Below are 10,842 nucleotides of genomic sequence, written 5' to 3'. Positions count from 1 at the left end.
ATACGAATTGCCTTCTCCTGCATTGCAGATGGGGCCGGATCCTTGAGCAGCGTCTAGGGCAGGTCTCTGCAGCCATTTTGGGGCTGTGGTGACCAAAACTGCAACACAGTTTGGAATGAAAAAAAACTGTCATAGAAAGAAGGGGGAAGAAGAAGAACTGTGTATTTCAGGGGGTGAATTTTTCATGCATAGTGTTAGAAAAGGCAAGAAAAATGGACTTTACTCTTGAAAGTGTCCACAAATACACGCTTCTCTGTGTATTTACTGGAAGAACAGGTCACCTTTCTGCAGCCCAGACAGGCAACACCAGCCAGGCGTCCACCAGCCCCTGGAAGAGGGGAAGTGCTGTGACAGTCCCAAAGGGGACAGGAAGCGGGGGCGAGACCTCCAGGCTCCTGGTCTCCTTCTTTTTTTTTTTTTTGCCACGAACGTGCATCTTTTTATTTAATCCTCTAAACAGCCCTGTCGGGTAATTTTTTTTTTTTTACATCTTTATTGGAGTTTAATTGCTTTACAGTGGTGTGTTAGTTTCTGCTTTATAACAAAGTGAATCAGTTATACATATACATATGTCCCCATATCTCTTCCCTCTTGCGTCTCCCTCCCTCCCACCCTCCCTATCCCACCCCACCAGGCGGTCACAAAGCACCGAGCTGATCTCCCTGTGCTATGCGGCTGCTTCCCACTAGCTATCTACCTCACGTTTGGTAGTGTATCTATGTCAGTGCCTCTCTCTCGCTTTGTCACAGCTTACCCTTCCCCCTCCCCATATCCTCAAGTCCATTCTCTAGTAGGTCTGTGTCTTTATTCCCGTCTTACCCCTAGGTTCTTCATGACATTTTTTTTTCTTAGATTCCATATATATGTGTTAGCATACGGTATTTGTCTTTCTCTTTCTGACTTACTTCACTCTGTATGACAGACTCTAGGTCTATCCACCTCATTACAAATAGCTCAATTTCGTTTCTTTTTATGGCTGAGTACTATTCCATTGTATATATGTGCCACATCTTCTTTATCCATTCATCCGATGATGGACACTTAGGTTGCTTCCATGTCCGGGCTATTGTAAATAGAGCTGCAATGAACATTCTGGTACATGACTCTTTTTGAATTACGGTTTTCTCAGGGTATATGCCCAGTAGTGGGATTGCTGGGTCTCCCTTCTTGATCAAGATGAGCAATGAGAAAAGAAAGCTGTAGGGAGTCTGTGGAGCTGTCCTCCCATAGCAGAGAAATCTGTCCCAGACGGAGAGAAAGGCAGACGAACGGGCGGCCTCCACAGCGGAGAACCAAGTCCCCACAAGGGCTTGCTCTGTGCTCCCTGTGATGATGCGTGAAACATACACTCCACGGGCACCAGGGAAAGGAAAACGGAACGAAGACCAAGAACACCATCAACGGCCCCAGGTAAGAATCAGGCAGGAACGCAAGGGTTGGGGGTGGGGAATAGGGAGGGTCACAGAGAAACCAAGGTGAAGCAGAATTTAAACCTTCATTAAAGCAAGAGCGAGCCCAACTGACAAAACAGAAACTTCATTCACAGTTTGGAAGGCAAGCTTGAGACACTTTCCTGAGTGCAAATTAAAGACCGAATAGATTTTAAAAGAGAAACAACATTATGTGCGTGAAGGATAAAAACATGAAGCGTGCACCTTCCGAGAACTGAAATTTCACAAAAGCTTATGAAGTATTTGGGGAAAAAATAAAGGAAAGAGACATACTCCCACACATGCACTTGTGGATTACATTTCAAGCATAGAGAAAAATAATCCTACAAACTTTTAGGTGTTAAGGGTAAAAATACAGATAAATAAGCAAAGCGGACGCTGTCCTCAGCGTCGTCACTGTGGCCCCAAAGGACAGGGACACATGGGCCCCGCATTCCGCGGGCGCACAGGGCTAAGCTAAGGAGGCCCACCCCACGCAAGTCGATTTCATGTGCAAAAAAGCAGCAAGACCATTTCTCAGGTACGAAGAATTCAGGAAGAAAACCACCTTCCCAATCTCCCTGAACAAGGTGTGTACGACACAGGGAGCCCAATGGGGACATGAACACAGAACTCAGCATGGGGACCTCCCGATATAACCACAGAATTAAATCTACACAACTGTAAATACGATTCTGAAATTAAAAGTAAAAATCAAAATATCCTTGGAAAACAAAGTATTATAAATTATCGTCTTCATTATCATTACCATCGGGCTTTAAAAATCCCAGATTCCATTAAAATGTTTAGAAATTATTTCAGGGGCGGGGAGGAGAGATAAGTTCCCCATCCTTCAGAGCTGAGAGTTAATTTTTGACATTGATAATTAGAGGACAATAGATTGAACTCAGGTCTTAGAAACACTAACGGTAGCCACTGAAGAAAGAAAAAAAACCTAAGTTTATATTTTTCGAACCGGTAGAGGTAAAAATACGTAATTTCTTTAGAGATAGAGAAATGTAAAAGGAAATGCTGAGAATGAGAAACGCTTGACTTGGAGATTAAATGGTGATCAATGGGAACCAAACATCGGTATTATTTTAAACCTCACCAGGGGTGTGAATTCAAAATGGGGGCTCCACAGTCTGTACTGTCTCAGCGATGCTTTGCGCGGGCCCAGACTGGGATGGCCCTTGCATTCCTATTATTCACCAGTGTCTGGAAATTGGGGAAATTAGGAAGAGGCAAAATTATCATTATTTTCACATAGTAAGATTTTCTCCTCCACCACTCTCTCAAAAAATAATAGTAAATTGCCAAGTAACGTAAACTTCAGTATCTACTTAGACAACTAGTGGAAAAACACATATGCAAAAATTAATATAATTCCTATATATTGACAATAATAAAAAAACTGTTCAGAATAACCATACAACATAAAAGACAATAAAAGAAATATGATGAAACATGTATCTTTATCAAACAAATATTTCCTGAGGGAACAGATATAAATAAAATATGGAGCATCTAATGTTCCTAGCAAGGAAAGCCGTAACACGTATTATAAAACTGTCAATTCCCCCCCAAGTTATTTAATAAATTGAAAGAAATTCCAACAACATAGTTTTGCAAATTTTAACTAAATTATATTAAAGTTCGTAAGAAAGTATAAGTGGGCAAGGAAAATAAAGATCATTAAAGAGGAAAATAAAGAGCTGAAGCACTGCTACATGTTAAAACATAGTACATAAGACGACACTAATGCCAGTAGCATACAACCGCCATAGACGAGATAAACAGTCCAATGATATAGACGAAAAAGCAGAAATAGAACCAAATTATGTTTCAGTCCTTAATGTGAGGTAAGAGTGCATTTTAAATCAGTGGAGAAAGAATTATTAAATAAAATCTTCCAAAATAATTGCTTCACTATTAGTAATAAAAAAGCAAATGTTGACACTTGTACTCACATCATGCATCTAAATAAACTACAGAGTTACTGCAACAACAAAGCCAGAAAAGAACCAGAGAAGGGACATTTTATATGCATAGCTATATGGTGTGAAGACAGATTTTGTAAACATAGCATCAAAATAGAAACACTAAGGAAAATTTTGATGGATTTGACAACCTAAATTTTTCATATCCTTTCACTGTTAAAAAATGCACAAAGGCGAATGACAAATTGGGGGAAATATTTAGAACATATACAATACCCAAAAGCCTATTAAATACCTCACTAAGTAAAAAGCACTTGCAAATCAACAGGAGAAACCAGTATCTCCAAAGAATAGACTATGGATACAAACAGGCAATTCAGAAAGGCAGACCAATAAACAGCCAGTCACCATATGACAACTCTTTATCCTCACTAATGACCAAAAGAATACATCTTAAAACTAGATGCCATTGTTTCGTGGTCAAAAGGGCAAAGATTTAAAAAGAAATAACAATACTCAGATTGTCAAGTGTAGCTAGGAATCAGAAGTCATTCCCATACCTTATTGATGGGCGTGTCCATTTCTGGAGTGCAGATTTTCAAAGTGTCTCAGGTGCCTCGTAAATGTTTAAGCCAGCAACTGTATTTCATGATTTTGTCCCCTAAGAAAAGAATCAGAAATAAACACTAAGATTTTGACCAAGGACTTAAATTGTAATTTTCTACATCAAACTTGGAGAATAAAAACCTAAATGTTCATCAAGAAGAAAATATTTTCAAATAAGTCAACTTAAATAACTATGCATTTATAAGGGACCACTGCATAATATTCAAAAATCATTTTAGAAAAGTTTTTCATGATATGGGAAAATTCTCATGATGCAATGCTAAGTGAAAATGCAGGATATACAATTTCTCGTACAGTATGATCTCTACTTAAAAAATTCACTTTTCCTCCAATCAGCATGCATTTATTTTTTCAATTAGAGCAATCACATTCAATATAATTTTTTAAAAACCAAATGGTGAGGAAGCATCTCCAAATGAAGCACTTGGGGCCCAGGACCCAGCATGTCAAGTCATTCCTTATGTTGAGAATCCGAACACAGAGAATCAAACTGGAAGCCCTTTTTCCTCTCAGCTTAATTCCAGGGCCTGGCGGTGGGCACCTTGGGCTCCACCTGTCTGGTTATCTCTGGTTATCCCATGTTCTCTCTTGTTCCAGATGCTGTGTCTGATCCCACTCAGCAAAGCGGCCCATAGCACGTGGTCGGTGGACGTTACTCCAGGAAATGAGAGCATCACCGTGGAGTTGTGAAAGAAACACTTTGGGCGCAGTGGAGAAAGGAAACAACGGAAAGCGCGCGCCTTGGAGGTGGGCAGTGAGTTCGACACAGACCTTGCTGCGGAGCCACTGCGCGCACCGGCCGGACCTTCCTCTAGCTTCTCTGGGTCAAGAAACACCTACGGCGGAGGGTGAACAGCTCTCATGTTCAGCGTGCATCACTGCAGCTGCAGTTTCCTTTTACCTAACCCCAGAGTGGGCCCCTGAAAGATCTTTTCACGGCTGTCTCCTCAGGAAATAGTCCCTGTATTTACTCAGCGACCAGCAGTAGCTCTGCTGGGCTTGTCTAATCCAGCCTCTCATACTTGTATCTATTTTTCCATGTTTGCTAGTTTAATGATTTGAAAGTAATCCCTCTCTCATGGCTTTATACCACATATTTAAATGTTCTTATTTCCGTGTAAACATTTTGTGTAAACATCATTTCAGTTCCTTCACCGTTTATTCAATAGAAAGGAGATATCACCCCCTACGTCTGAATTCTTAGAGATCATATTCTTCCCACCTATTGAGATGTGTTTAATATTTTTGTTTTGTTGCTGAATAATAGACTGCATTTTATGCTTCTATAATTTAACGTGCTTACTTCACAAAGTAATTTTTCCTCTCACTTTAAAAAGGATACAAATTGCTATAGACACTTTAAAAAATCTTCACATTTAACTGTGTCACTCGTGGTGGTCGCAGAGCCTGTTACCCCAGGTAAGGAACTGCATGTTGATTTTTCATCGATTACACTCAAGCCTTACACAACTTTAGACCTGTTCTTGAAAGCCCAGGGCTGGTCCATCAGTGCTACTTCTCCCTGGCACTGTCTCGGCTGCTTTTAACACCGGTTCGAACTTTTCCAGGTGCTGCATCCCCTCTGTCACTGACGGAGATGCAACAGGTCAGGCTGGGAACGGCCTCGCCCTGGGGGGCAGTGTCTGGAAGTGATGGGGCAGGTTCAGGACTGCGTTCTCGCCCTTGCTGGCTGCCGGCTGCCGGGGGCGGGGTGGGGTGAGGGATTCCCTACCTTCCTCAGGTGAGCTGCTTGGGATCTACTCCACACACAGTCCTGGCAGCACCCATTCTCTTCGAGGGAGGGAGGACTCATCTCCATTTTCCCTCCAACTCCCTCTGGCTTCAGCCTGCAAATCACAGCTCTGCTCACCTTCCTGCCTCCTCAGAGCTCAGTCCTCCGACTCTGTCACTCAGCAGACATCGGGTCAGGTCTGCTCTGAGCCGGGCCTGGGGCGGGGCTGGGGATCAGCCAGCCGTGAACAGGTCAGCGGGACCCCCTCGCCCTCCTGAGACTCCAGCTTATTCTGGACCACGGGGCATGCAGGCTGGTCCCCCACCTCAGGCGCCTAAACTCTCGCCTTGATCAGTGAGGCGCCCCTCTGGGCTCGGCCCACTCCCTCCTCACTCGTAGGGCATCGCTCTTCCTTTATTAAGACTATTCTTAATTATCAACCGCGAGGGGGCCCACAGGTGTGCTCAGAAAGCAGCGTGTGTCCCAGAGCTGGATTTCTAGCCTGCTAGATTTTGCCTGGAAGAGACACCCATTCCTTCCAGACTGAGTGGAGGTGAAGGGGGCTGAGGGCCCAGGGCTGCGTAAACCTCCTCTGGTGCTTTCGGCTGAGACTCTCTGGGGACTCAGCAAAGGCGCGGCCACCAGCCAAAGCGCAGACTCTGCATGGCCCAACCCAGTGGGATGCTCAGAAAGGGCGGTTTGCACAGGTGCTCAAAGCAGCATCCGGGGGCGGGGGCGGGGGGCAGGGGTCATGTCCACCAAGAAGCCATTGAAGCAGAGACTTCAGGCCTTCCTCTTGCACAGCCCCTTCTAAGGACCTGGGAAGGGCCCTAGAAGTTTGTATTAATTAATTTGATTTCTTAAGCACCTTGTTCTACATTCCTATTCCTCTCCCTCCCCTGCTGAGTAATTTAGATGTAAGCTCTCAGTCCTGCTGGCTCCACCCTACATCGGTGCCTAATGAGTTTCTAAAAGCTCCTGTCCTTTGCACTCTGACATATGTGAAATGCAAGACATCACGTAAGTATTCAGACGCCTAGCTCCACATTTCCTGCCCCCTCGTCCCCAGGGCCACGTTAGGAAGCATGGCAATCAGAGGGGTATCTGAAATGATCCAGTAACAACAGCCACAGAATTACGGTTTATTGAGGGTTTACTCTAAACCAAGCCGTGTGCGAAAAACTATACCTTATGTTATTTAATCCTTACCAGAACACAATGGCATACGTATTACGGGGCCACAATCTCTTATCTAAAATCCCCAAGGCCAGTTGTTTTTCAGAATCAATAACTTTTCATATTTTAGAAAGGAAATTCTACCAAATACTGTATCTCATTTAACATGCTGAGAGCAAACCATAGCGAAGCCTATTAGTATTTCTGCAGTAAAGTGTATGAATATTCATCCCAAGTGGTATAAAGACCATAAATAGCTTCACATCAGTTGGCGTCAGGTATCACATGAGAGCCCATAGGAGAACTTTTATGTTCCTATCCTGTCACCTACCTCGTCTTAAACTAGTATTCAGTCATTAATCATCTAAATGAGCAAGGATCTATAGCACAGTTTTGTTTTTTCCCACTGGGATTCCTCCCTAATCTGACAAACTGGCCACAACTCAAAGGAGTATTAGTGCACAAGTTTGATTTAAACATCAGTAAATAAGGGTTTGTAGTTGAGCTGATGTGACATGTGCCCTAACCAATTTCTGTCCAAGAGTCAAGGCTTAAGGAAAGGTCCATGATATCAAAGAGCCATTTTATTTTTCCTAATGGGCTTTTCACAGATGATAGTGAATTTAGCAATGAGTGAAGTATACAACAAAAGCTAAAATCTTTCTGGACTATATGTAGAATGGTGGCCTGAGGATCCAACTTTAAAAAAAATGAAAGATCTAATAATTAAAAATAGAAACTCTAATAGAAAAGTTATACGGCAGACTAGATACAGCTAAAGAGAGAATTTATGATTGGAAGATAGACCTCATTGTCAAACATGTACCCAAAATGGAGCAAAGAGAGAAAGGAAAGAGAAGGGAAATAGAGAATAGCCTTTAACAGGTGTGGCATAATATGAGAAAACAGAATACGTTTCTAATCAGAATTCTAGAAGGAAAACAGAATGGAAGAAACACAATACTTGAAAAAAGAATGGTTAAAATTTTCCTAATATTTTTAAAGGACACGACTCTTCATATTTAGGATGTCCATAAACCCCAAGAAGGGTATTTAAAAATAATTCACACTTAGACACATCCTAATGACACTGATGGATACAAATAAAAAGAGAGACCTTTTTAAATTGGAGGAAAAGAATAGATTCTCTAAAAGGAAACAAGATTTAGAAATACAGCTGACTTCTCAACAGTAATAGGGGAAACCAGAAGTCAGTGGCATAATATCTAAAATGCCAGGGGAAAAAATAAATGCTGACTTGAAATGATAAATCAGTTCAGTGTATTTTTTGAAAATGATGATGAAATAAAGATATTTCAAAAATCCCATGATTGACCCTCATTAGAGGCACTTTCATAAGGAGAAGTCTAGGAAGAGAGAAGGATCCTAGAAAAAAAGTTCTGAGATACATAGAATGTTTATCAAAGCAAATAGTAAATATGTGGGTTAGTCTAAACAAACATTAGCTGTGGAAAACAGTAACATATAATTTGTGTAACTAAAAATAACAAGATAGAATTAAGAGAACAACTGCAACATATAATTTATAATAAAAGCACTCTAAGTTTCTTGTATCATCTTTAAAGAGGGTAAAATATTAGCTGTCGACTTTGTCAAGTCAAATAGCTTACGGATTATTAATATTTCAGGGTAATCAACAATATCATAGAAATAGAATGTCTTACTTCCAAACTGAGTTGGAGAATAAGATGGGAGGGAAGAAAAAAATTCAATTAATTTAAAAGGATGTAAGAATAGAAAGAAAAAAGAAGCCTCAGAAAGGTAGGACAAATAGAAAGCATGAAATAAAATAGTAGAAAGGAATTTCAGTATATCACTAATCGTAATAAACACTAATGAATAAAACTTTCTAATTAAAAAGTTAAGATTATAATGCAGAATTTAAAAATCCCAGCTATATGTTGGTTATGAGAGATACATCTAAAATATAAGAGCATAGACAGGTACAAATCAAAAACAAAAAAGGAAAAATATGTTCTAAACAAATAGCCAAAGAACGCTGGTAGTAATATATTGGTATAAGTTGAAAACAAAAATAATTTAGGGCCAAAGGCATTACAAGAGACATTAAAATAAAAGGTTACTACATATTGATAAAAGGCATAAAGGGCTCAATTCAACAGGAAAATATAACAATTCTAAGCATTTTTGTTCCTAATAACAAAGTCAAAACATATAAAACAAAAATAGATGGAATTATAAGGAAATTTTGAGAAAACTAGCATGACAGAAGTAGATTTTTAAAATCCTTCTGTAAATAATCAATAAACCATATAGACAAAATTCAGTAAGGATATAAAATACTTAAATAACACTACGAAAGAGGCTCATATAATAGGAACATAATAGAAAGAGAATTGAATACTTTTTTAAACTCTCAAGAAACATTTACAAATACTGACCACATACTAGGAAATAAAGTAAATTGCACCATATTTTAATAAGTTGATATTACACAGACACAGAGTTTCTGACTGCAACAAAATTTTAGTTTCTAAAACGCAATTTTCTTTTTCAGTTTTTAGTGTCTCTAAATTAGGATGTGTCTAACAATCAGGGACTTCTTATAGTTACTGTTGCCATTTTCCCACATTTTAACATTTCTGAAATTTGAATACTTCTTGTGTAGCATTTTAGATCCAACAAATATATTAAGTTCAAAATCAATAACCAAATGATTTTCTAAACAAATTCATACGTTTGTGAAGTAAAAAAGTACAGTTTCAAAGACTTCGTGATGATTTTATGATGTCAAATCATTACGCTGTACACCTTAAACTTACACAGTGCTATATGTCAATTATAGCTCAGTACAACTGGAAGAAGAAAAAAGCCTCATGGATCAAAATAGTAATCATTATGGAAGTTAGAAAATACCTATTAAAAATATTAGGTATCAGTAATTGTGAGATGCAGCCAAGGTCATGATAAGAGGCAAATTTATAGTCTTAAATTATATTAGAAAATTTTAAAAGGCTGGAAATTAATAACGTGCAAGAACAGCAGAACAAACTCAACAAAGCAAAAGAAGGGAAACAATAATGAACAAAATGTAATGCAGGTGAAAATAAAGGTATGGGAGAAAGGATAAACAAAGCCAAAACTTGGTTCTTTGAAAAAGATTAATCAAGTTAACAAATCTCAGAAGAATATAAAGGTAAAACGAGTGAAAATAAAATATACATAGCATAAATGAAAAAGTAAGTAACTATGTATATACAACAAAAATTTAAATATCAAAGAGTACTAGAACACATCCGGGCCGAATAATCTGGAAAATATGTGAAAATAACAAATTCCTACGTAAAACAAGTTATCCAAACTGACCCCAATAGGACTGAATGATCCTGAAACCTTTAAATGCCTTCAATCAATATTCTAAAATCTATCTACAAAGAAAATATGGATGGTTTTACAGATGAGTTCTACCAATCACTGTATAATTCCATCACGCAACCCTTCCAGAGAATGTAGAAAGAATAAACATTCCTTCAACTCATTTTATTGGGCTAGTTATCAGAATCACAGATAATACAAAAAAAGACGACAGGCCAACCTTACACAAGAACAAAAACACACATATACACAAATGCAAAAATACTAACAAAATCATTATCAAATAAACTCCATGTCCACAGGGAAGGACTTCAAGGTTACTTTTGCATTAAAAAACATTAAATCCCATATTGCTATAATTATCATATTAACAGCTTAAAGTGGGGAAACCATAAACCAGATACAGAGACTTGCTATGTAGTTTCAGTAATCAGGACCGTGTGGTGCTGGCCTGAGGACTGACAAACAAGTGAAGCACAGTATAGATGCTAGAAACAGGTCCACGTGCATGGGAAACCTGATTTCTGACAGTGCTGGCCTTGCAGATGAGCAAGGAAAGAATGGCCCCACTGGTCATCCA

The 10,842-nt window shown here is 39.4% G+C and overlaps 1 long non-coding RNA gene across 1 annotated transcript in view; it reads right to left on the bottom strand.

Annotated features, from left to right (window-relative positions):
* Positions 1-3,930: 3,930 nt before the first annotated feature.
* LOC115853345 (uncharacterized) overlaps positions 3,931-10,842 on the bottom strand; it is a 242,590-nt gene continuing 235,678 nt past the window's right edge. Inside the window, exon 3 of the long non-coding RNA XR_009559776.1 lies at positions 3,931-4,031. This is a non-coding gene — a long non-coding RNA (uncharacterized lncRNA). The remainder of the gene's footprint in view (positions 4,032-10,842) is intronic.

The sequence above is a fragment of the Globicephala melas genome, chromosome 18 (assembly GCF_963455315.2).
Source record: "Globicephala melas chromosome 18, mGloMel1.2, whole genome shotgun sequence".
Lineage (NCBI taxonomy): Eukaryota > Metazoa > Chordata > Mammalia > Artiodactyla > Delphinidae > Globicephala > Globicephala melas.
This window is presented reverse-complemented; position numbering and strand designations above follow the sequence as displayed.